Consider the following 25,006-nt stretch of genomic DNA (forward strand, 5'->3'; position numbering starts at 1 on the left):
GAACAAGATATGTGGGAAAGTTCTAATTATATGAAATGAGCACACACTGACATAGCAAATAGAGGAGTCTAAGGATCAGAATTTTGAGCTCCGTATTTACCAATATTGGTTCTCCAACTGATAACTTAGCAAAGACCCTTTTAAGGGGAAAAAAGACATGAAGGATTGAGACACTTAAAGGTGTTCAAGTGTTGTTTTTTATTTTTTTAGCTTTTGGGCTACACTCAGAGGTGCTCAGGGTTAATCCTGGCTCTGCACTCAGAAACTGCTCCTGGCCAACACTGGAGACCATATGGGATGCCAAGGAATTGAATTCAGGTCCGTTACATGCAAGGCAAATGTCTTACCACTGTGCTATCCCTCTGACCTTAAGTGTTTTATTTTAAATGAGGTCTTCTAATTCTTCAAAATACTTAGAAGGCAAAGTTGACCATTGGTAGATTGAAAGCCATCACACAGTGCTTAGTGCACACAAGTGTTTATATTTTTTTTAAATAAACTGCCTCTTCTACTTAATTGAATTGTAACTACATGTACAGTATTGATTGGAAATGAAGGGGTCAGAAAAAAAAGAGCAAAAAAGGTACTTTCTGTGAACAGGCATTTTTGTAATAGTTCTTGATTCCTGATGTGTTATATTTTGTAGCAATTTAGAACCGAAGTGGCTAGCATCACTGCTATTGTGCGAGTTCTTATTCATAAAATGCTAGTAAATATGCTTGAGAATATGAAATGGGGACATTCCAATAGAAATGAAAGAAAATTATTCCACATCACCTGTAACCCTTCCCCCAACTTCCTGGTTTTTTAACTTGGTGTGTAAAAGCCCACCTGGATTACAAAGAAAATTGTCTAGCCTTGGGGCTAGGGAGAGAAAGGGCATGGCTTAGGCAGCACAGGGCAATGAGAGCACATGGCAGAGAAAGGCCATGAGCAATAAAGCAAGCTGACTCCAATGAATATCTTTTCTGACTGCTTGGCTTATTATTTTTCTGCCATTACCCTGCTTCATTAGACCTGTTGGCCTAATAGGTTAGAAACACAGTGCCTGGGACCAGAGAGCATGGAGGGAAGGCGTTTGCCTCATGCAGGAGGTCATCGGTTTGAATCCAGGAGTCCCATGTGGTCCCCGTGCTTGCCAGGAGCAATTTCTGAGCCTGGAGCCAGGAATAACCCCTGAGCACTGCCGGGTGTGACCACAAAAAAAAAGAAAAGAAACAGTTTCTGGGCAACCTCTCTCAACTCATGTATATATTTTTATTTTTATTCTACAATTACCCAGGCAAACTAAATTTCAGACCTGGACTGCTGGACTGGCATTTTTAGTAACTCGTAATTTATTTGTCCTGTTGGAGAAATAATTATGTTTCAGAAAATATAAAACAAAAGGAAGAATTATTGAACAAGTCAGTGCTTTGTTGATATTTTAACCTCATGTTTTGATACATAGTTATTTTTTAATCTAAATACTCTTCGCACTATTTATGACCATCTTGTTTTGTAATGTATTTTCTGTGTAATTAAATAAGTGCAGGAATTTTTATGCTTACTGTTTTGAAGTATCCCTGGTTGCCTTGTCTTTACTGGCCTACAGTGTGATAAAACTATCTACAGAGATTTTGTGAGAAAGCTATTAAGCAGAAGGTGGGAAGAGTGTTCCTCAAAATAGCTTATGTTTCAGGTTCTTTCTGGTAGTTATGTGACAGGTTCTGCTGCTGAATGCTCCAGGCCAGAGACCTTTAGATGCCAACCATACCCAAGCTGGCCAATTTCTGATGCATGTGGCCCACTCTGATTCATCCCAATCCCCAATACTATATAGTATATACAGTTCACTGAGCACCAAAGACTAGCTGTGAGGGATCCGTAGTAGGCTTATAGAGTATCTTCTGGGAAGTATATCCCCAAAAAGAGTGGGCTAAACTGAAACCATTTCATTGGTAAACAGCATAAGATTGTGAACACTCAATGTGCTGACAGTGCACCTTTGACAGTTTCTAGCACAAAGTACTCCACAAGCTGACAATTGCCACACAAATTGCTGCTTTGTGAGGGCCGAGACAGTACAATAGTTTCATGTGTCCAACCTGGGGTCAATTATTTTACCCTCTGCTGCCCTAATTTCCCAAGTACCACAAGCCTTGAGCACAGCTAGATGTGGCCCAAAAATCCAGTTCTTATTCAATCATCCTGATACAGGTTCTGATGAATATTATTTATTTTAATTAAAATATTTTCTTTAAAAATTTTTTAATCTTTAAAATTTAAGCACAGTTAGTATTTTTTTCCCCTTGGATTTTGGGTCACATACAGCAGCACTAAGGGATTACTTCTGCTCTATGCTCAGAAATCGCTCCTGGCAGGTTTGGAGGACCATATGGGATGCCAGGATTCAAACCACCATCCTTCTGCATGTAAGGCAAATGCTTTACCTCCATGCTATCTCTCTGGCCCACAATTAGTATTCTCTTTTCTCAGAGCCTTTTGGGGCCATACCCAGGTTCAGTCCTGACTCCATACTAAGTATTCTCAAGTCCAGTCTCAGGGAACCATATGGGATGCTGGGAGTTGAAACTACTGTAGGTTGACTGTATAGGATAAACTATACCATGGCTCCGGTATCCTGAGAAGGTATCTCATCAAATTGGCTAGAAACAGTCACAACTTGTTAGATGTGATTAAGTTGTGATTGGTTAAACCACACTGCTACCTTGGAAGGATTCCAAGCCTCAAGTTTTTTAAGTCTGGAAGTTCTGGTACACTTTGGCTGATGAAAAACTGACAATATTAGAACCTCTGCAATGTTGGTTATACTTCGCTGATTAAACAGTGGTAGTGTGGTGGATGGTGAGGGTTTGGGGGTACTGAAGAGGGTGACTTACTCCATGCACTAATGTAGTCAAAAAAAAGGGGGTGATCAGTAATTCTCATCCACAGCTGTTTGGAAATTTAGAATGTATCCACAGTAAGCTTATCTTTTAATGCCTTCATTTGGCAGTGTCCAATACAGGGAACTTTAATGCTTAGTAGACTGCAAATGAGGGTAGCCCAGAGGAAATAGATCTGAGCTTTGCTGAGGGAAATATGCAAATTTATTCTCAGAATCATCATTCTCAAGGCAACTGAAAATGAATGAGTTGGTGTTTGGCACAGGAGATGGAACCAATATGCCTTGACTAAGAGAAAGTCAGTCTTCTAGGATTCCCTTAATCTATAACAGATGGTAGGAGAGATTTTAACTGAGTAGCCACTATAGTGGACATGTTCTGAGGGCCATTCAGCATCTAACCATCTTTCTGAAGTTTAACATAAAGCCTTTAAGTTCTGGTGAGTCAGGGGACTAACTCAGGGAATGACCTGAGTTCAGAGATAACTTGGCCCAGCATAACCCTTTGAGCACTGCTGGGAGTCAGAACTTGGCTCAAATAGCGTCGCATTGCTAGACTCCACTATTAAAGCACTCAGCCCTGTTATTTACATAGAGTGCATTCTGTGCCCTCCCTTACCCAGTACTGCTTAGGAGCATCTCCAATCAAGATTGCTCTACAGAAGGAAAAAAAAAAAAACAACCCTCTATAGCCAGCAGGGGGACTTGCCTAGGCTGATAGGCCTGAGAGTAGTTCTGTCTGTCCCAGATTGAACTGGCTTCAAACACCCCCAGACATGGTTCCAGCTGTTAAGAGATACTTGACCCTAATTTGATGGTGAGCCTTACTTAGTGGTGCTGCTAGTTACCAATTTGCCCCTAATAACTGCCTATTTTTCCAGCCAAGTGTGTCAGCCATTATTTCAATGTATTCCTGTCAGTTAAGTCCCTCAAAGTAGCTCTTTGAAATGGGGGGTGTGACACATTGGTAAGGTACAAGACGAATGTACCCAAGGAGTCCCTGGGCCTGGGCATTGTAGAGTGATTGTTCATTATTCATAAAATCATTATCATAAAGCCTCTGGAAGGTTCAGTGATTCTTAGATTTGTTTGTTTTTTCTCTCAACAAGGGTAAAAATGTCCATGTTGCTGCTCTTCACCCTTTCTGTTCTCTGGCCTCATGATTCCCTAACACAGGGTACAGGAAAATATTGACTTGGAGGCTGATAGGGCTTGAAATGCCTGGTGCCAGGGTGTGACAGAAAAAGACTAGCAAATTCTAGGGATAGATTAGGGCCAAGCTGATTGGGATCTGAATGTCTGGTGAGGCAGGGGTTGTATGACCTTTGTTTTTACTCATTTTCTCCTGGGTAGTCCTTGAGCCAAGAAGGAGAAGGTTTAAAGTTCAGCACAATTTCCAGAAAGCAATTTTCTGGAGTTCAGTAAAGCTCCAGGTAGCCTCCAGCTCTACCTCTTGGGAGGTACTGGACATAACTTCTCTCTCTGTGGCTCAACCTCATCTCTAGAAGGAGAGATTATCCCTAGTGGAGGTGGCAAATGCAGGATAGTCTTGCACAAGCAGTTTAAAGCACTGAAGCAAAATCACTTATAGACCATAGCAACACTACTGCAGAAATCAGAAAAAGGAAGTAAGAGCATAAAGAGCAATGTTCTGTAACCTCCCTCTTCACACTCCTTTCCTGCACCGTTTGCTCATGTTTAGTGTGGGAAAGCCAAAAAGCTTCTGGGTAATTGGGTGACAAAATCTCTGCAGCAGAAGGTATAGAGAGGGGCTGCACAGCATTTTTGAAAGGGTGTGGCGGGTATGTTGGGTGTCTTTGTTTCATGCTAGAGAAGGGTTCTAGGAAGCATCTCTTGTTCTAAAGAAGAGAGGAAAAAGGGGTCAGGGCTTAGGAGAATATTAAGAAATGACTCACCAGGAGCTCTGAGCCCCTAGATAACGCTATATAGGTTCTTAACTTCCAGAGGGGAAAAAAAAAGCTCCAAGATGACCAGATTCACTGGCAACTAGATGGAGTGGCCTGAGGCAGCTCCAGGGTGGACTGAAGCAGCTGCCTCCTGTCATAACCCAGAAGAGGGTATCCATGCCATGTTCACAGGTGCCTAAGAACTGGAACTGCAAAACAGTATTGGCTGTGCTGAAGAACACAGGTTTTGACTTTTATGTCACCTTGTTGCCTCCTAAAATTTACTGCAGGATGAGTTGACATTTCTGGCACTCGTGCCAAGTTTCTTTAACCTACAAAGACAATTTCTTGCTCCAGCCTGAGTTCATAGCTTCCTGAGAATTCAGATGGTGAGGACCAGTTCCTGTGCTGTGCAGAGCAAGGAAGCTTCAGGCACAGCTTGACAGCTCCTCATGAGGCTGATAGAGTATGAGCATCAGTGCACATAACAGATTTTACCAGTTCTAACCCATGCGGGGCATTTTCCCTCGGCTAAGAGCTAAGAGATGAAAGCACTTTTCTGGAGACTATGTCCCCTGTTCCCCCACTTTATCAAGTCACCTGAAATATAGTCACACATTGCGGAAACACCTGGCATCCTAATCAGCACCTAGGATGGAGCTCCATGTATTATGTGCAGCTACACCAGGGACTGAACTCTGTTATCTCATATTTTCAAGGAAGCTTGAAACTGAGCTTTAATATTGAGCCAGTCCAGATCACCACGATTTTGAAATGTTAGCTATATAACATTAATTTAGGGAAGACAGCAAAACATGATGCTTCACATCTTAGATTTAACAATCTTAGATAAGGTTTAACATCTTAGAACAGAGAAACAGATGAGAAAATCAAAGCACAAAGTTTACAAAGGTTGAACTTAAAATTGCTATGGGAGAATAAAGGTAATGTATGCCTATGTATCAAGGTTTTATAAAGGTCCAGTTGGGATAATTTGAGGTAAAATTGGAGGTGTAGGAAAAGGGGATTAGAAAGCAATATGGGAGTGCTGGACACTAGCCTTCTCAGTGCCTGCTCACAGACAATTGGAGATGGGGATAAGGGAGGGAGATAAAGCTGGGATGTTCCCACAGATCCAGATGTACGATCACAAAGATGGGGACAGTGAAGAGAATGTGGGCCACCTGCAAATGCAAAAATCGCATATGTAGCCTAATACATTAAACTTGAATTTCTCAAGTCAAATTCCTTGCAGGATTCTCATGAATAAACCAATAAATGCAAAGTAGCTTTTGCCTAGCCAGGACTAAGCTGGCTTTTCTCTCCCACTATGAATATGCTGGCTCATGCTGTGTTGATGATTACCTGTTCCTAAACCTTAGCTCTATGGGCCTGCCATCAATGTAAATAGAAGCAAATGTAGTCCTGGTGACCAGATCTCACTCCCAGTCATAGCCAGAGCCAGAGTGGATTCATAGAGAAGAGTAACTGAGTTTAGAACAATTATTAAAAATTTAGCTGGGGGCTGGAGCGGTGGTGCTAGAGGTAAGGGAACGCCTTGCAAGCGTTAGCCTAGGACGGACTGCGGTTCGATCCCCTGGTGTCCCATATGGTCCCCCAAGCCAGGAGCGATTTCTGAGCGCATAGCCAAGAGTAACCCCTGAGTGTCACTGGGTGTGCCCCCCCCAAAAAAAAAAAAACCTGGATGTCCAGAGGGAGTAGCATGAAACAGTACAGTCTGAGTCATGCACCTGTCCATTAGAAATTCCTTTTACTTTTAGTTTTAATCACTGTGATTTACAGTTTTACAATATGGTCTGTAATAAGGGTTTCATGAACCTAGCATTACAACACCACACCACTACCAAAGTGTCTCTTCCTGCCAATTCATCTCAGGGTTTCCTTTCCCATACCTTAACATCCCAGCCCCACTTCTCCCTGCCATAAGTTTAGTTCTCTACACCGGTTCTTAGATTCTATTGCTTTTTTTTTATTCCCTACATGCTTTATATCTTATTTAAGAGAGAGAGATCATTCTGTTTCTGTCCTCATTTCAGTTGATTTTACTTAGCATGATACTCTTCAGTTCCTCCACCTAGCAACAAATTGCATCTTCTAGCTGAGTTGTAATCCATTGTGTATCTACATCATGGTTTCTTTAGCCAGTCACAGTTAGTTGAAGCTTTGATTGTTTCCAGATTTTGGCTATTGTGAATACGTGAATAAACAGAAGTGTGACTCCCTTTTCTGATTTGAGTTTTGGGGTATCCCTCAACTATTTGTGTGAGGTGAGGGGCTATGCTAGATCCTGCATTGACAGAAATAAGTAGCACAATCTTTCACCCTATAAACCTTGAGCTTTCCAGATAGAGAAACACAGAAGCAAATCAGTCTTGAGCAGAGCTTGCAAGAGTCCAGAGGGTGGGCAGCCAGGACTACCTAAGAAGTCAAGGGTGTCTTGAGTGTTAACCAGAGAAAGGTCCTAGGTCCTACAGGGAAAGAAGTTTGAGAACTGGGAGGATAATCTAGAAAGTAGAAAGAATGTCAGAAACACCTGGCAGGCTGCAGTAGAGCTTGTGTCCCAGCCAAGTAGGGAACTGCTGATAAGAGCAGGGGCATAGAATCCTCACTGCTCTATATTTAGAAAAGGGTAAGAAGCATTTATAGGCTTGCTATCTTTTTCCTCCCCAGCATGTACTCTTCCCTTGGAAATTACATTTCAATTTTCCTTAGATAATTATCTCTACTGCAATTACATGGAGACTTGATGGGTCCAGTTCATCAAGGGTCCTGCCCTCTCCTGTGGTGAGACAAAGCTAAGCCAATGAGATGTTCTCAAACGTTGATTTAAATGGCAGAAGTCACAATGCAGTTACCAAAAAAATAACAGGATTTGAAACTCATTATGTTTACATCTGAATCCCAGTGAGTTTGACAAATGAAATTGGCTTCCCCTTCCCTGGGGCTGCCTTATTGTTTCTAACTTCACTGTTAGGTTCTCAAACCTTTTCTTGGATTCTGTGAGTTCTTTCCCTACAGTTAAACCAGAATGGGGATATAACTCAGTGGTAGAGAATTTGACTGCTGTTAAACAGCCTCTTTCCATTCCATAAAATAAGACAGTTTTTTTTTTTTTGATATGATTAAGGAAGAGACAGACAGATTCAAATCAGTAATCTCAGAGCAGGTGGTGAATCAAAATGAATAGAGAAGCCAGATTCCAAAAGCCATGGCTGCTAAATCCTGGGATGATAGTAGAATTTGCTTTTTTTTTTTTTTTTTTTTTTTTGAGTATAAGAAGTACCTGGGCAAAGGAGAGAGGGAGATGATGAAAGCAGAATATAAAGATTGAAATACTGTCTCACAAAAGACTGGAAGGGTCAGGAGAAACATTAAATTGGAATATACACTTTTCTATTGGAACTAATTTATTCTCACTCTGAATAATGCTTATTTCATCTGAGTGTCCCAGAACATTGTTTGCTTTAAGGTTAAGGTAATATTCTAGTCTCTCTGGCATCAGAGACTGGAAACCAGGTAAAACCCAGTTCTGATTAGGAAGGGCATACTTGGGAGATGTTGGGATTTAAGACGAGCAGAACTGGAATGTCCACAACCTAGTTCACAGAAAATGGTGACTCTTAACTTATCTAGTCAAATTAACTCTGTATATGTTTTATATGAAATTATCCTGGATTATCCAGAGGGACCTAATAAAACCAAAGCATGGCATGAGGGTCAGTCAAGGATGATGAAGTGACAAACAGAGGTTGAGCAACAAAGAAACATTTGAAGATATCACCTAGAGGGATTTGAGGATAGAGAAAGGGCCATGAGTCAAGAAATGGAGCAGATCCTAGAAGTTGCAAAAGGCAAGAAAATGGCGGTGCATAGGGGTTATATATAAGGCATTGGCAAAGCTTAATAAGAAAAATAAAAATTCAACCCTATCAAAAAATGGAGAAGAGATAAACAAATTTTCTAAAGATATAGAGAATGCCAAATGAAACATGAAAAAATATTCCATCTCAATATTCCATCTCATTAATCATTAGGGAGATACAAGTCGAAGCAATGCAATATCACCTTGCAGACTGGCAAGAGACTGGCACATAACAAGAACAAGAACAATCAGTGTTGGTATGGATGTAGTGAGAAAGGGACTCTCATTTACTGCTGGTAGAAAAATCATCTGTTCCAGCCTCTTTTTTTTCTTCTTGGTTTTTGGACCACAATTGGCGGTGCATAGGGGTTATTATTGGCTTTTTTTTTTTTTTTTTTTTTTTAGTGGTGCTCAGGGAACCATATGAGATACTATCAATTAAACCTAGATGGGCATGTGCAAAACAAAAATGACTTGTCTGTTGTGCCTGGTCAAACCTTTTTAGAAAACTTTGACTTTGGCAACCAATACTGAGCTGAATTTCTGGAACCATAAGGAAAGACTATCCTAGACTTCATCCTAGGATCTGTGCAAAAACCAAGATCACTAATTACAGAAGACTGATTACAGCAACCATGATGGAGCAGAACTTCTGGAACCTAAAGAAAGAGTCTATCCTAGACTTTGTTCTATGACTTGTGCAAATACCAAGATTGTTAATTACAGAGGACTGATTTTGACAACCACAACTGAGCAGAACATTTCCTGACACCATAAAAAGATCTTGGGGTTTGACAATGAGCATGTCGGAGCCTGTAGTTGTTTAAGGACAGTATGCTTCAAGAGTGAAGAAACCCTACAACTCTTTTTTATTTTTTATAAATATAATTTTTATTTTAATCATAGTGGCTTACATATCATTGAAAATAATATTTTAGGTACTTATTAACAAAATCAGGGGAATTCCCATCACCGAATTGTCCTCCCTCCATCTCCGTTCCCGTCCTACCTCCCATATCCTCCTCCCTCACCCCTAAGAATGCCAGAACAAGTGGTCCCCTCTGTGTCTAGCTTACTATTTAGTGGTCCTACCCCTGTTTGGTCTTGGTACCTGCCTTATTTCCCGCTCTAATTGGGGGTGACTAGATAGTTCAAGTTATGTGGTTTTGTTTGAAGTAGAGAAAAGTAATAAACTGGGCAAAAAAAATCAAATACACCAAAAATGGGTGGAGTCCTTCTGGAGGCACTCATCCTAGGTTTGAGAGACGAAGGGGAAAAAGGTGAAGCACCACAACAGTACAAAAAGAGGTTTCAAATAAAATATCTAGTGAGCACTCGGGCAATAAAGATAAGCACCACATAAAAGCCATGGTCTTGAGATAAAAAAAAAAAAAAACATGGCAGAGCACATAAAGGAAGAAAAGAAAAGAAGAAAAAAATAAATAAAATAATAAATATAAATGAAGACAACAACTTCAATATCCACACCAAAACAAAGAAATCAACAAAGACTAGATAAATAAGAAAAATTGTTTTGTGCTTTTTGCCTTTTTTTCCCTTTTTTTCTTCTCTCCTGCACAGGCACAGTAAATATTGGGGTCATTCGAAAAGAAATTCCCTTGGCCTAAGAGATACAGGGTTTTTCCACCCTTGAAGTATATTGTCATGGGATTAACTATAGACTCCTTTCAGGTTCATTTACTCTCCCCTTGGTGCTTTTGTGGTGTATGGAAGACTTCTGCTCTGTCCTAAGTGATAAAATCAGACCTCTGTATCTAGTGATCTTGGTATCTGCACAGGTCAAGGAGTGGAACTTATGATGAAGTCTTTCTTTGTGGTTCTAAAAGTTCTGTTCCCTCAGTGTCATTTTAATTCATCTTCTGTGGTTGGTGGTTTTGGTCTTTGCGCTGATCCTAGTATGGGGCCTGGGATAGCATCTTTCGTTACGTTTACAGAAGACCCATTCCATTGCAATTGTCTCAAACAGACCTCTGGAACTAGAAATCATGGTTGTTGTGCAGGTCATAGCTCGAACCCTAGACTAGGGCTTTTTTTATTGATCCCAGGAAAAATACAGTTCGGTCATGGTTCTATCAGCCAGTCATGTGTAAATCGCGATCTTGGCATTTGGACAGACCAAAGGGTGACAAGTCTGATTTTGTCTTATCTTTAGCTGGTGAGGTAGGATAACCTGCTCTTAGGTCAAGTTGTTCCCAGTTTCCTCGTTGTCAGGATATCATATTAGAGCTGGCACTTGTTGGTGTCCGGGCAGTATTAAGTATGTCCCAGATGGGATTTGTTTCCTGTGGCTGTTGTGAAAAAAACTCCTACAACTCTTAAGCCAAGGATATTCCCTTTCTAATTTCCCCAATACTTACTGTGCTCATGCAAAACAAACAAACAATATATATATAGATAGATAGATATAGATAGATAGATAGATATAGACAAGCTCCTGCCAGCTTCTTTCTTTCTTTCTTTCTTTCTTTCTTTCTTTCTTTCTTTCTTTCTTTCTTTCTTTCTTTCTTTCTTTCTTTCTTTCTTTCTTTTTTCTTTCTTCTTTCTTTCTTTTTTTCAACAGAACCACAGAACTTGAATCATCTTGTTCTGCCTCATACATTGAGGGTTTCCCTCAGAAAAAAATGGTGGATGTTACCAGGAGCAAACAGTCGCATGAACATTGAGTGGAAATAAAAAATGATCAGACCTAAATACTAAACTCAAAGTCAGTAACAACAGAATCAAGATACCCAGTCTACAACAAGCTATATACAAGGGGACCTGTTACACTAGCAGTACAAGGGGCAAAAGGGGAAGGTATGGAATGCACGCTGGGAACAGGAGTTGAGGGAAGACAACACTGGTGGTGGGAATGGCCCTAATTTACTGTCACTATGTACCTTAAATATAACTTTGAAAGTCTTGTAATTCATATTGGTCATAATAAAATTATTTTAAAAAACCAGTATGGACATTCCTCAAATTGAGCTTTCTATAATTAATTAACTATAACTAATTCCTAGAATTGAGTTTCTATTCAACCCAGCAATAACTCTTCTGGGTATATATATTAGGGGCCCAAAAACACAATGCATAAAGGCATCTACACTCCTGTGTTCATTAAATACTATTCACATTAGCCAGAATCTGGAAACAACCAAATGCCCAAGAACAGATGAGTGAATAAAGAAATATAGTATACTATGTGTTGTTAGGAAAAATAAAGTCTGAAATTTGTTTAAACATAGATAAATATGTAGAGTATCTTGCTGAGTGCATGAGTCAGAGAGAGGAAGAGACATCAAATGATTGCACTCATCTGTGAGATAACATGAGACTAATACACCAAACAATAGAAACAATGGGTGCAGTTAAGACAGAGAAAGACCACTCTTGACAATTGGAAATGACCACTCTTGACAAGAACTGGGAATTAAAAGAAAATAAAACAATATGCAATGGCAGCATAGTAACAGCATTGCAAACAGCGGTCCAGAATCTGGAACAAATTTGGTGTTTTTGCAGTTTAATAAGGTAGAGTTGTAGAGCTGGTCCTTTTCTGTCAAAGGGTGTTGGGTTTCTGTGCCTTTAGGCAGAAAGGGGAATCTGCCCCAACCCACCTACTATGAGAAGGCTCTGAAATATCAGCCTGGACCGAATTACCTTGGAAGAATCGAAGTCATTATTTTCCCTTGGAGTTGGAGCCACTTCCTTTTTAAAATATTTTAGGTTTTTCAGAATCTCTTATCAGATTTATTTTCTCCCATTCCCATAGGCTTATTCTTTCTTTCTCTTGATAATAACCTCTAAAGCACAAAAATGCTAATAAAGTCCCATGTATCTATTTTCATCAAAGGTTGTGTACCTATTGTGTAATTCATTGTCAATTCAAGGTCACAAACACAAATAAATTTGGTCAGGAACAGAGGCAAATCCAGACCAACAAAACCTAAGGGAGAAAGAGATTCTATTTTCTACACACTGAGTCAGCATATGTAACAGACCAAAAGCACCATTAGAACTAGCACACAAAGAACACAAAACAAAGGTCTTCCTTTACCCACAGCCCTCTCAACCCCTTATCACATGAGAAGCCAGGGATATGTGAAAATTACCATCAAGAGAAAAGGCACCTCTGACCTAGAAATTTAATTTCCAGCAATATTACTCTTAGGGATATATCCTAGGAACACAAAAGTACACTACAGAAAAGTCCTCCTCACTCCTATGTTCATTGTAACACTATTTACAATATTCAGAATCTGGAAACAATCCAAGTGCCCAAGAACAGATGAGTGGTTAAAGAAACTGTGGTACATTTATACAATGAAATACTATGCAGCTGTTAGAGAAGGGACTAAGACAATAATAGTTGGCCAAGAACTGGGTGCTGTTCAGAGATAAAGTGATATGCATGGTACCCTTTCATTAAAAATAGTGCAAGCAATAGCGTCAGAGAGAGAGAGAGAGAGAGAGAGAGAGAGAGAGAGAAGTAAAATATTAAAATTTTTGCCCCAGAGGCAGGCAGGGGGAACATGCGACGTTGTGGTGGGAAATGTGCATGGATGGTGGGTGGTATACACTGTAAGACCAAACTCAATCATGAACAACTTTGATCCTTAAGTGCAAAATCTAGAATAAGCTCTAAGGCCAGCAGGACCAACATGGGTGTGGCCCAAATTCTTCACCCACCAAAAATAAAGTAATATTTACCAGACTCAGCAGTGACCAAAGAAATGTGATTTTTCTTCTGTGGCCCCAATTATTACATTAAAATTTTTAAACAAAACACAATGACTTTCCACTGCAGTTAGAATCAGCATTTAAAACAGTTGAAATAAAATAAACTTATAAAATATAAATAAAATAAACTTATAAATCTCTATAAGTTAGTCATAATGAAAATTAATTCACTTCTGCATTTAATGGAATTCTATGTGCTTGGTAATGACTTCATCAATCTCATTTCTAACAATCTAAAGATATTTTTACAATTGCAATGCTATTTACTTATCTTAAAACTGGTAGAAATTTCATATAATTTGGATTTTTGAAATTGTTCGCTAAATATAAGTTTAAGAAATTATTAGAAACTGCTGCTACTTTTATTATGTCTACAGTTTTGAGTATATGAAGCACATACTTTCAGAACTGGAGAATTCACTTTTTCCAAGTTAATTGGACTTAATATAAGATTTAAAAAATTCGGGGGGCTGGAGAGATAGCATGGAGGTAAGGCGTTTGCCTTTTATGCAGGAGGTCATCGGTTTGAATCCCGGCGCCCCATATGGTCCCCCGTGCCTGCCAGGAGCAATTTCTGAGCCTGGAGCCAGGAATAACCCCTGAGCACTGCCGGGTGTGATCCAAAAACCACAAAAAAAAAAAAAAAAGATTTAAAAAATTCAATATAGTCTTCATTATAATATTAACAACAATTATTTGATACTGAAGATGTAAATGTTGCTAGATTTTAAAATACTCTATAACACATTATGTATCTAGTATTGTTTCTCAATCAAATAAAATTTGAGGCAAATTATTTTCATTCAAATATAAGGCCTTTATCATATATATATATATATTTACATATATTTTGGGGGTCACACTCGGCAGCTCTCAGGGGTTACTCCTGGCTCTGTGGTCAGAAATCACTCCTGGGAGGTACAAGGGACCATATGGGATGCTGGGATTCAAAACACCATTCATCCTGATCAACTGTATGCAAGGCAAACACCCTACCATTGTGCTATCTCTCTGGCCCCTTTATCATATATTTGAAATGCACTGATGCCATAGATATACGATGGTGTTCCAGGATCTGATATTTCACTCTGACATAATTAGTATTTAGGAAAGAATAGTTTAATACCAGTGAATGTCAAGGATACTATTCAGTAGAACAACTGACCTGCATGTGTAAGCCCCTAGGTTTGATCCTCAGCACTGCAAAAAATTAACAAATATAAATAAAAAGATAAAAATAAAGTGTCATTTAACATTATCACTTCATGCCATTTGATACTTCTGTTAAGTTAACAAAAATATTCATTTTGCATTAAAAATAGAAAAACATTACCAAGAAATTTACAGTCAAATTAGAGATGCCCATAATAGATATTAAAAGGTGTTTATTGCCTTACATATATTGCAGGGAGGATATGGGGACCATATCCATTGGTGCTCAGGACCTACATTCAGCTTTGTATAGGAGTCCCTTCCAGAAGTGTTTGGGGGAGCCATGAAGTACTAGGGATGTAACTAGTATTGCTGACATGGAAAACAAGAAACTTAACTTCTTTTTTGTTGTTTTGTTTTGTATTGTTTGTGCTCAGGGTGATACCAGGTTCTGCACTCAAGAATTACTCTTAGTATTGTTCAGGGGACCGACCATATGGGATGCCAAGATAGAACTAGGATCAATTGCTTATTAGGCAAACACCTTACCTGCTGTGCTGTTGCTCTGACCCAAGCGTCTTAATATTAGCCCTACCTGTCTCTTTGACCCTCTTCAACATGATATTTACTAACAGCAGCAGAAAACCCTTTTGATTAATTTAAATATGTGTCAAATCACAAGTAATTGTTTTTAAAAACCTAATTTTAAATCTGGATTAATTGAAATATCAATATAAATCAATACTTTTTGTTTCTCAGGATTTTTAAGTGAATAAGGCAAAAAGGTTAGTAGTATGAGATTTTTTTCTAAATTCCTCCATTGAAATTTGAACAGTCTTGCATCATCATTTTAAAGACTTATTTGAATAATTTTGTTTATTAGGCATAAACCTGGTATTTATCCTAAGAGTATTTAATGTTACCTAGCATTTACCTTTAAATTTCTCTTCTTTCTTTAATTTTTTCTCTCTTTGACCGTGCTGATGATAGATTATGCAAGATACATTAATCATACTTTCTTCCTTTTTTGTTTTTGTTTTTGATTTTGGGCCACACCCAGTGTATTCAGGGGCTATTCCTGAACTTGCTCTCAGGAATTACCCCTGGAGGTGCTTGAGGGACCATATGGGATTCCCAGGATCAAACCCGGGTCAGTTGTGTGCAAGACGAATGTAGGAGAATTATTTATATTATAACCATTGGGTTTTTTGTTTGTTACTTTTGTTTCTTGAGGTCACACAGGGCAGCGCTCAGGGGTTACTTCTGCCTCTGCGCTCAGAAGTCGCTCCTGGCAGGCTCAGGAAAACCGGGATTCATTTATGCCTGCATTTTATTCTTTACTGTTGTGTACACAATTGATAATGTTAAGTACTTTCTTGAGATAGCCAATTTTGCTAGTTTTTCTAAAATGCCTGATGTATATTAAAGTAAAAGTAGTAAAAATGCTTTGTAATTTTTTTTAAATTCCTGTGGTGGGGGAATCGGGAATGGCAAAGTACCTCTGAGCCAGGCACACTTCTCTGGGTCAAGCAGGAGCAGAGAGAGGAAAGAGCTGCAAAGTTCTTTTGCCAGAGTGGTTATATTGAGCAGAGTAATTGTTTTCTGGTCCTTCTTTTGTTTCACATTGCTGTATATAGTGTCTATCATGGACAGTGAGTCCTAAATTATCACATCTATCAAGATGTTATAGATGCTGCCGATGTTTACTAAAAATAGAATGTATGCATTTCATGCTAAAATTCTTTTTAAAGACTGTCTTCTGAAATGTATTATACTGGATTGGGTTGAAGGAGGGAGAAATAGGGGAAGAGGTGTATTAGGCGGAATTCTTATATCTTAGACACATTCTGTAACATGTGTGCATTTAATTCAAACTGCTATGTATAGAGTGGACGATTTAAGCCCTTATTTGAAATATCTAGTGCATCTAGATGTTTAGAAGTGCCCAACATATGTTAATGTAGTATGTTAATATATGTAGTAAAATATTACTTTTAAGTATCAATTTTACTAAAATTGATGAAAAATACTGTCTGGGAGTGGTACTATTAAATCATTTCTGTGCACAGAATGCTAGCCTGCTAAGTTGTTTAAAGAGATAGAAGGAAAAGAATAGCAAAAGGTAATACGCTAGTGTGTTTGTTCATAGAAGGACTTTTTTTAGACAATCATTTTTTCATGTACATGCATTTTGTTTTGCTACATACGGTGTATATAATGAGCATGATTTTTATAAACATCCAGTCTCTAGCTTACAGTGATTCTTAAAGTGTATGATACTGCCTTTTCCAGGATGCTGAGAAGAATTAGGAAGGCATATCAGACATAACTATGCATAATCATGACTATATTAATTGCTTCTTGTTGTTTTCCATTTTTCTATTATGCACATATTAACTTCTAAAAAAGTAAATAATTTAAAAACCTCTAAAAAAGAACTTTCTTCTTTCACATACTAGTCTATGTTTGTTCTCTAGTACTGCCTATGATCACCTGAGCATTACCAGGAGTAATTGTTGATCATGGAGATAGGAGTAAGCCCTGAGCACAGCTGGTTGAGGTAAAAAAAAAATAATATTGCAGTCAACGTCATCATTGTGTGTTCATCATCATTACCACAATCATTCTCAGCACTGTCTTAGCATCTTAGCATCCTTATCTACATCATCATTATCACCACCTTATTAACAACTTATTAGCATGATTGTCATCATCATCATCATCGTCACTGTCACCATAATTATTATCAGTGTACATGTGACCTTAAAGTGAAAATGAAATTTAAAATTAAAATATTCTGGGGCCAGAGAGATAGCATGGAGGGAAGGTGTTTGCCTTGCATGCAGAAGGACGGTGGTTCGAATCCCAGCATCCCATATGGTCCCCAAGCCTGCCAGGAGTGATTTCTGAGCGTAGAGCCAGGAGTAACCCCTGAGCATTGCTGGGTGTGGACCCCCCTAAAAAAATTCTCTCCTACCCTCTGCCTTTTCTTTGTTGTTTTGCTGTCTTTTTTTTTTTTCTGTGTGATGACTAAGAATTGCAGCCATGCCTTTCCAAGTAAATGCACATTTTTTAAAACTGTGGTGCTTTCTTTGGTTGTACATCAGGTGAAGTCACCTAATTATGGAGTCACAGAACTCACTAAGTTTTGAGCTTCTTTAGCTGGAGTGCTGGCCCCCACACTTGCCAGAGTGAGCTAGAGGTACAGGCTGCAGAGTACTACAATGTTCTATATTGAATAATAACATAGATGATTCTTGATATTAAAATGCCTTCAAGTATTTCTTTTTATAATAGGTATTAATGAAATATTTTAATATAGTTTTTTTTTTCTTGTTACAAGTTTTTTCTTTGTTTTGAGTCAATACCTGGTAGAATCTGGGCTTACTTTCGGCTCTCCACTCAGATCAATTTTGATGGGGCTTAGGTTACATATAAGTTACTGGGGATCAATTCTGGATTGGACACATGGAAAGCAAGTGCCTTACTGTAAATATGCTCCATGCACTGTATTTTTCAATTGCAGTGAGCAGGTCTGAAGTAGGGTTGCTGCACGAAATAATCCAGGCCAGGCTGAAGGTGAAACTCATCTACCTTGCATCTAGAGTGATCTACCTGCCGTGACGGTCCTTTTATTTGATTGTAGAGACCACCCATAGGTGGGGGAGTAAGGACAGATAGTTCAGGCTATTCTGAGCCAGTCCCACCCAGGTTTGCATGTAAGACAATTCATTTTGGGGTAAAGCCAAGTTGTAAACAGATCCAAAGAAACCAGGGATGATCTATATTTTGGGTAAAACAAGGTATAATCTAATATCCTACCCACTCTGATCCCATAATAATTTATTTCTGTATTATCTCTCTGTAATATTGTACTGTCTCTCTGGCCCCATAATTGTTCACTTAAAAAATCCATGTAGACATATCTTCCCATATACAAACATTTATGTACATAATATTTGCTAATTCTTTCTTTTTACAAAGTATATGTAATTAGACCATGTAAAGTATGGTGCTAGTGATCACATGTGTTAAAAATTAGATTTTAATGGAAATAATATAGGATATCTTGATATAATATTGTTTTCTACTTTAAGCAGATCCTTGATAATAATATAAACCTGGGATAACTGAAATATCTTGGCTTGTATCTTCTGTAAAATCATCGCATATGTTTCAATTACTTTCTGATATAATAATAAAGCCAAACCAGACAAAAATGTTTTACTTTACCAATATCATACATTATTGTATATTTGCTTACCCACAGGTTAGCTGTTTTTATTCTTATCCAGATCTAAATTTAATTTGCTCCTGTTTCTCCCATCTTTGCTTTCAAAGTACAGAATATCAATCAATAATATTGGGACTGGTTTTTTTTATGATAGATAGTGCTCCAAAATAAATCAAACTGTACAGGGTATTTAAATGCTTTATTTAGATATGCAATATTATGCCTACATTCAAAGAAATTTACATTTTTATATCTAATACCATGAATGAAGAATTATATCCCTGTCCTAGAGGGCTTAGGAGTCATATACAGTTAGTGAATAATTAAACAATCATTCAGAGATGCATATTAGCATTTTCCTGTATTTCTCTTGCCCCTACAGTCAAAAACTATAAAATGAAGTATATCAATTACTTACTCATATTTTTATTAATGCATGTCAGTATATTTAATCATGTAATCTTAATTTTAAGTAGGTTTGGGAATTATTTTATTTATTTAAAAATAAATTGAGATTCATTATGTGTATAATATGTTATTCTTATTCCTTAATGGAGATTTTGGTTTGGATAATACCCAAGTTTATCTCCCAAGAAATATAAACCTATAGGGTCTAGAATGATAGTACCATAATCAGAGCACTTGCCTATCAAGTAGTCAATTTAAATTCAATCATCAACACTCTATATGGTACCTTAAGACCCAGCAGGAGTTATTACTGTGTGAAAAGCAGAATTAAATCTTGAGTACCACCAATGTGATCAATAAACAAAAACACACAAAACAAACATAAAAACCAAACTTATTCCATTGAAAAATTAAAAAATGCAGCTACTCCTATTAAAAAAAGCAACACAATTGTTGCTTTGCCAATGATCCTGCTTCATCATGCTTCTATGAATCTCTGCAAAGATACCAATTTGATCTAAACTATAGGTTTGAGGTTATTTGGTCTGACATCAACAGGATATTTTTTTTATTGAGTTCAGGTACCCTACCCCACCTCATACATACAGAGACCTATCTCCACAAAAGCCCAGTACCAACAATTGTGCATGGAATACCAGCAATGCCACTCCTAGGGATATACCCAAGAAACTACACACACACACACACACACACACACACACACACACACACACACTACATAATAGCCCTCTGCACTTCTAGGTTTATTATAACTTTATTCAAGAACCCAAGAGACTAAAAACGAATGGATAAAAAAAACCTGTGGTACATCTACATAATAGAATACTACGAAGCTGTTAGGAAAAAGTGTCATGAAATTTTCTTATACATGGATAAAGATGGAGAATATTTGCTGAGTGAAATGCATCAGAATGAGAGGGATAGACATTGAATAATATCACTCATTTGTGGGCTATAAGAAAAACAAAAGATAGTATGGTAATAATATTCAGAGACAATTGAGATAAGTTCCAGGAGTACCAGCCAGTGGTAGGAATCTTGCCACAAATAGTGGAGCAGTGCAGTTAGAATAAAGGTTCACTCTGACGATGAAAGTGGAAACTGAACACTCTGGACAAGAGCCAGGTGTTGAAAGAAGAATAAGTGATAAGTGTGATAGCCTTTCATTAGCAATAGTGTAATAGTGTCTAAAAGGGGAAAAAAGAAGGAGTGGAGGAGAAAAGAATACCTGCCTGAAAACAAATATAGTCAAAGAAAACAAATATAATGAGAAACTCACCAATATTTGTTAAAGTATGCTAGTCATAATATATACTTACTTCCTAATCCATGATGCTTTAATTTTGATAGGCTTTGCCAATTCTGGAGAGGCTTCCCCTCCCAGGATTAGACAGATCCTGGAAGTAGTGAATAACTCAGATGCAGAGGCATCTGTCCATTCCTTTCTTTTATTTTATAATTCACTTTATTTAAAGAGCATGTATCGCCTAGTTGACATAGATGATCGTAATCCATTTTTTTCCAGATATGTTGGAGCAAATTTATTTTTTTAAAGGAAGAGAAGATAAAGGAAAAAAGGAGAACAAGTAACAAGCAAATTTGTCAAAAATTATTTTTCTCAATGGGGTAATTAAGCCATTGCCAGAAGGTTGAATAAGTTTTTGTTGCTAGCTGACCATTTGTTCCTTCAGCTCTTTCTGTTTCAGGTGACTTCAGTTACACATTTTCTTGCTCCTGTGGGGATGACAGTATTAAACAAAAATGGAGTTGGCCTTTCCAAATGAAGAACTTTGTGCATCTTTTATTTTAAGCACTTTTCTCATGTGTTCTTCTAGAGTTAGAAATTGCAAATACTAGTCATTCAGAGATTAAATGTTTCATCCACAGGACTGACTGGAGCTAGATGTCTAGTTCCTGAGCTTAGAGGAGTGGGGAAAAGAATGAATCTTCAGAGAAGATGAGGTTAAGTCCAGACCTTGTTACAGTCCTCCCCCAAAGTTTCCTTTCTGTTTAGGATGCAGAAAAGTTGGCTGAGCCACATACTCTTCCATGTGACCCCTTTCTCTCCCCTCCTTATTCTTCTCCTGCCCCTTACTTCTCACAAAGGTCCAACAAATGGTAAAATGAACTGGAGAGGGAAGAGATAAGGAAGGTACAGACCAAGGAGCCTGGACAGTATTGTACTGGGTAAAGTCCATGGCAGCTCATATGTATCAGTTATTACAGCCATCACATGTCCTTCATTTTCCCCACTGAGTTAGATGCAAATGCACTTTTAAAGGGTTGAGATTTGAATAAATGCTTGTTTTATTATTTTTTACTTGGTTTTGGGGTCACACTGGTGATGCTCAGGAGTTACTCCTGGCTCTGTAAGCAGGAATCACTCCTGGCAGTGCTTATGGGACCATATGGGATGCCAAAGATAAAACCTGGCTAGGTAGTCAGCTGCATACAAACCCTACTCTTGTACAATCTGCTTCTATATAATAATTTTAAAAAGTAATTTTGGTCTTATAAAAGAAAGCAGCTCTGGGGGCTGGGATGGGTGAAGTGAAGCACAAAACAGTCCATCTGCTAATTAAAATTCTGAGAATAGTATGAGGAACAATTATGCTATGGCACAATCTCGCCCACTTCCTGCAAACAAATTAACTTCAACACCCACACAATGGGAAAACAAAGACTAATAATGCCTAGATATGTCCTTGAATTTTGTTGTTTTGCTGCCTGACATCATCTGACATCATGACCAGTATTTTCCTAAATGGGCTGGTGATCAGCCAGTGGCTCATATAAAGATATTATATCTGCCCACTTTAATTTTTTAATTATGGTTTAAGTACCATGATTAAATACAGTTAATTTTAAATTATGTACAAAGTTGCTAAATCACCACCAAAATGCCTGATTCTAAACCACTTTTTAATTTATTTCATTATCACAGTTTAAGTGGATATAGTTATCTCACTTTACCACCACACCCATGCCCACGATCCTCCACCAAAATTCTTGTTATTTGATTTTTATTCATTTTTTTTATTTTATAGACAAATTGTTGGCAACATAAACCATGAGGCATTTCTAACACAGGATCTTTGGAAAGAGCGAGTTTGGCACTTGCACAGTTCAGTTTTTTTAAAGTTACTTTGTTTAAACAAACACCATGGTTATAAATTCTTTCATAATATAGGGTTTTTTCCACAGTTACAGGGCTTTTCATGATTATCAGTCATACGGTGCACAAAACTTCTCACCAGTGCACATTTCCCACCATCAGTGTTCCTAATTTCCCTCCTGCTCTCCCTCCTGCCTGCCTCTACAGAAGACATATTTCTATTTTAATCATTTTTATATAATTTTTATTTTGATCATAGTGGTTTACATGTTGACAATATTTTAGTTAAATATTTACATAACATCAGGGGGGATTCCCATCACCAAATTGTCTTCCCTTCACCTCTGTTTTTGTCTTATCTCCCATATCCACTTCCCTCACCCCCAGGGCTGCTAGAATATGTGGTCCCCTATGTACCTATCCTACCACATAGTAGTCTTGCATCTGATTGGTCTAGGTATCTCCCTAATTTCCCCCTCTAACTGGGAGGTAGGCCTAGCTAGTTAAGTTTGCGTGGTTTGGTCTGAAGAAGAGAAAAGTAGACATATTTCTATCTGTCTCTCTCTGCCTCTCTTTCTCTTCTCTCTCTCTCTCTCTCTCTCTCTCTCTCTCTCTCTCTCTCTCTCTCTCAAACACACACACACACACACACACACACTGCCATTCCTTTTTTTCATTTGAGACATTGTGGTTTGCAATATTGTTAATTAATGGGTTTAATAAATACCACTTTATCTCCTTTCAGCACCCAGTTCTTTTCGAGATAATTTCCAACAATCATTGTCATAGTGGTCCCTTTTCTGCCTTAACTGCACTCAAGCATTTGCCTTGCACGCAGCCAACCCACCAAGGACCCATGTTCGATCCACGGCAGCCCATATGGTCCCCCGTGCCTGCCAGGAGTGATTTCTTTCTTTTGGTGAGGAGTCACACCAGACAGCGCTCAGGAATTACTTTACACTCATAAATCGCTCCTGGCAGGCTGGCGGACCATATGGGAAGCGGGGATTCAAACCACCGTCCTTCTGCTTACAAGGCAAACGCCCTACCTCCATGCTATCTCTGGCCCCACCAGGAGTGATTTCTAAACGCAGAGCCAGGAATAACTCTGAGTCCTGATGGGTTGGCAAACAAACAAACAAACAAAACACAAAACTACACTTCCCTACTATTTGTGGCAATCTTCCTACAATGGACTTGTGCTCCTGGCACTTGTCTCTATTGTCTCTAGATATTACTATCATACCATCTTTTTTTAATATTTCACAAATAAGTGAGGTTTATTCATTCTATGTCTATTCCTCTCCTTCCGACTCATTTCACTCAGCATAAAATTCTCCATATCTATCCACGAATTAGAAAATGTTATGACTTAATTTTTTCCTAACATCAGCATAGTATTCCGTTGTGTAGATGTACCAGTTTCTCTAATCATTCATCTGTTCTTTGGCACTTAGGTTACTGTGAATAGTGCAGCAATGAACATAGGGATGCAGAGAGTTTTTCTATATTGTGTTTTGTCTTCTTAGGTATATCTCTAGAAATGGTATTAATGGATCACACGGAAGCTACATTTCTAGTTTTTTAAAGAATATCCATAGTATCTTCCAAAAAGTCTGGACCAGTCAACATTCCCACCAGCGGTGAATGAAGTCCCTTTCTCCCCACATTGGTGCCAACACTAGTTGCTCTTTATCATGTGTTCTTTGTTTGGGGTCCATATCAGACAATGCTCAGGGATTTCTCATGGCTCTGCACTCAGGAATCAATCCTAAAAGTGTTCAGAGGACCTTATGGAACTATGATTAAACCCAGGTTGGCTGAGTGCCAGGCAAGCACCCTACACATCATACAATTACTCCCATCACTTTTGTTGAGTTACTTCCAGTACACTTTATCATATTATACCTTCTTATGTCCCTAGACACACACACACACACACACACACACACACACACACACACACACATGTCTTGGATGGGACTAGATGGCATCATGTTAACTAAAGTCAGAGAGAGGACCAGTACTGAAAGAGCCCACTTATTTGTGGTACTTTCAAATTCCTGCCTTGTTTTGGTGCCAGGGATCACACTCAGCAGATGGGAAGTTGTGGGAGTTGAAAGCCAAGGCCAAGTACAAAGCTTAACTCCAGAGTTACAATCCCAGGGAAAATTTCTATTTATTTTCTTCTACTTGGTTCCATGCTTCAGATAATATCTTCTACAATCAAAAGTCTTCCATGATGTCTTTAAACATTTTCAAATTCATTATGTTCAATGAGTTAATAATTGGTTCTTTCATTCTGTCTTATTCATTCACACAGATTTTACTGAGTTGTATCAGTCATTCTGTACCTGGAGCTGCCCTGCTACAGCCTTAGGGACACTGCCATCTAGTGGAGCTGTAGCAACTGTCTCCAGTTTCAGGGAACAGCCAGAACACTGGTACTAGTTTGGGTCTTGGGCGGAAGTGAGGTTAGGATCAGTTTCTCAAAGAAAGTACCAGTTAGTCTGAATAAATGAATCAATACAGAGGCTTGATAAAGTCAGTTGAAAAATCATCTGTGAGAAAATAGGAGCAATATTATAGAAAAGGGAAATGTATTGAAGGTTGAAAAAAATAAATAAAAGGAAAGATACAGGGAAGTAGTAGATAA

General features: G+C 38.4%; 1 long non-coding RNA gene across 1 annotated transcript in view; it reads left to right on the forward strand.

Moving 5' to 3' along the window:
• Positions 1 to 960, forward strand: part of LOC126008889 (uncharacterized) — a 681,047-nt gene extending 680,087 nt beyond the window's left edge. Inside the window, exon 2 of the long non-coding RNA XR_007495871.1 lies at positions 335 to 960. This is a non-coding gene — a long non-coding RNA (uncharacterized LOC126008889). The remainder of the gene's footprint in view (positions 1 to 334) is intronic.
• The last annotated feature ends 24,046 nt before the right edge of the window (positions 961 to 25,006 follow it).

This window comes from Suncus etruscus, chromosome 5 (assembly GCF_024139225.1).
Source record: "Suncus etruscus isolate mSunEtr1 chromosome 5, mSunEtr1.pri.cur, whole genome shotgun sequence".
Lineage (NCBI taxonomy): Eukaryota > Metazoa > Chordata > Mammalia > Eulipotyphla > Soricidae > Suncus > Suncus etruscus.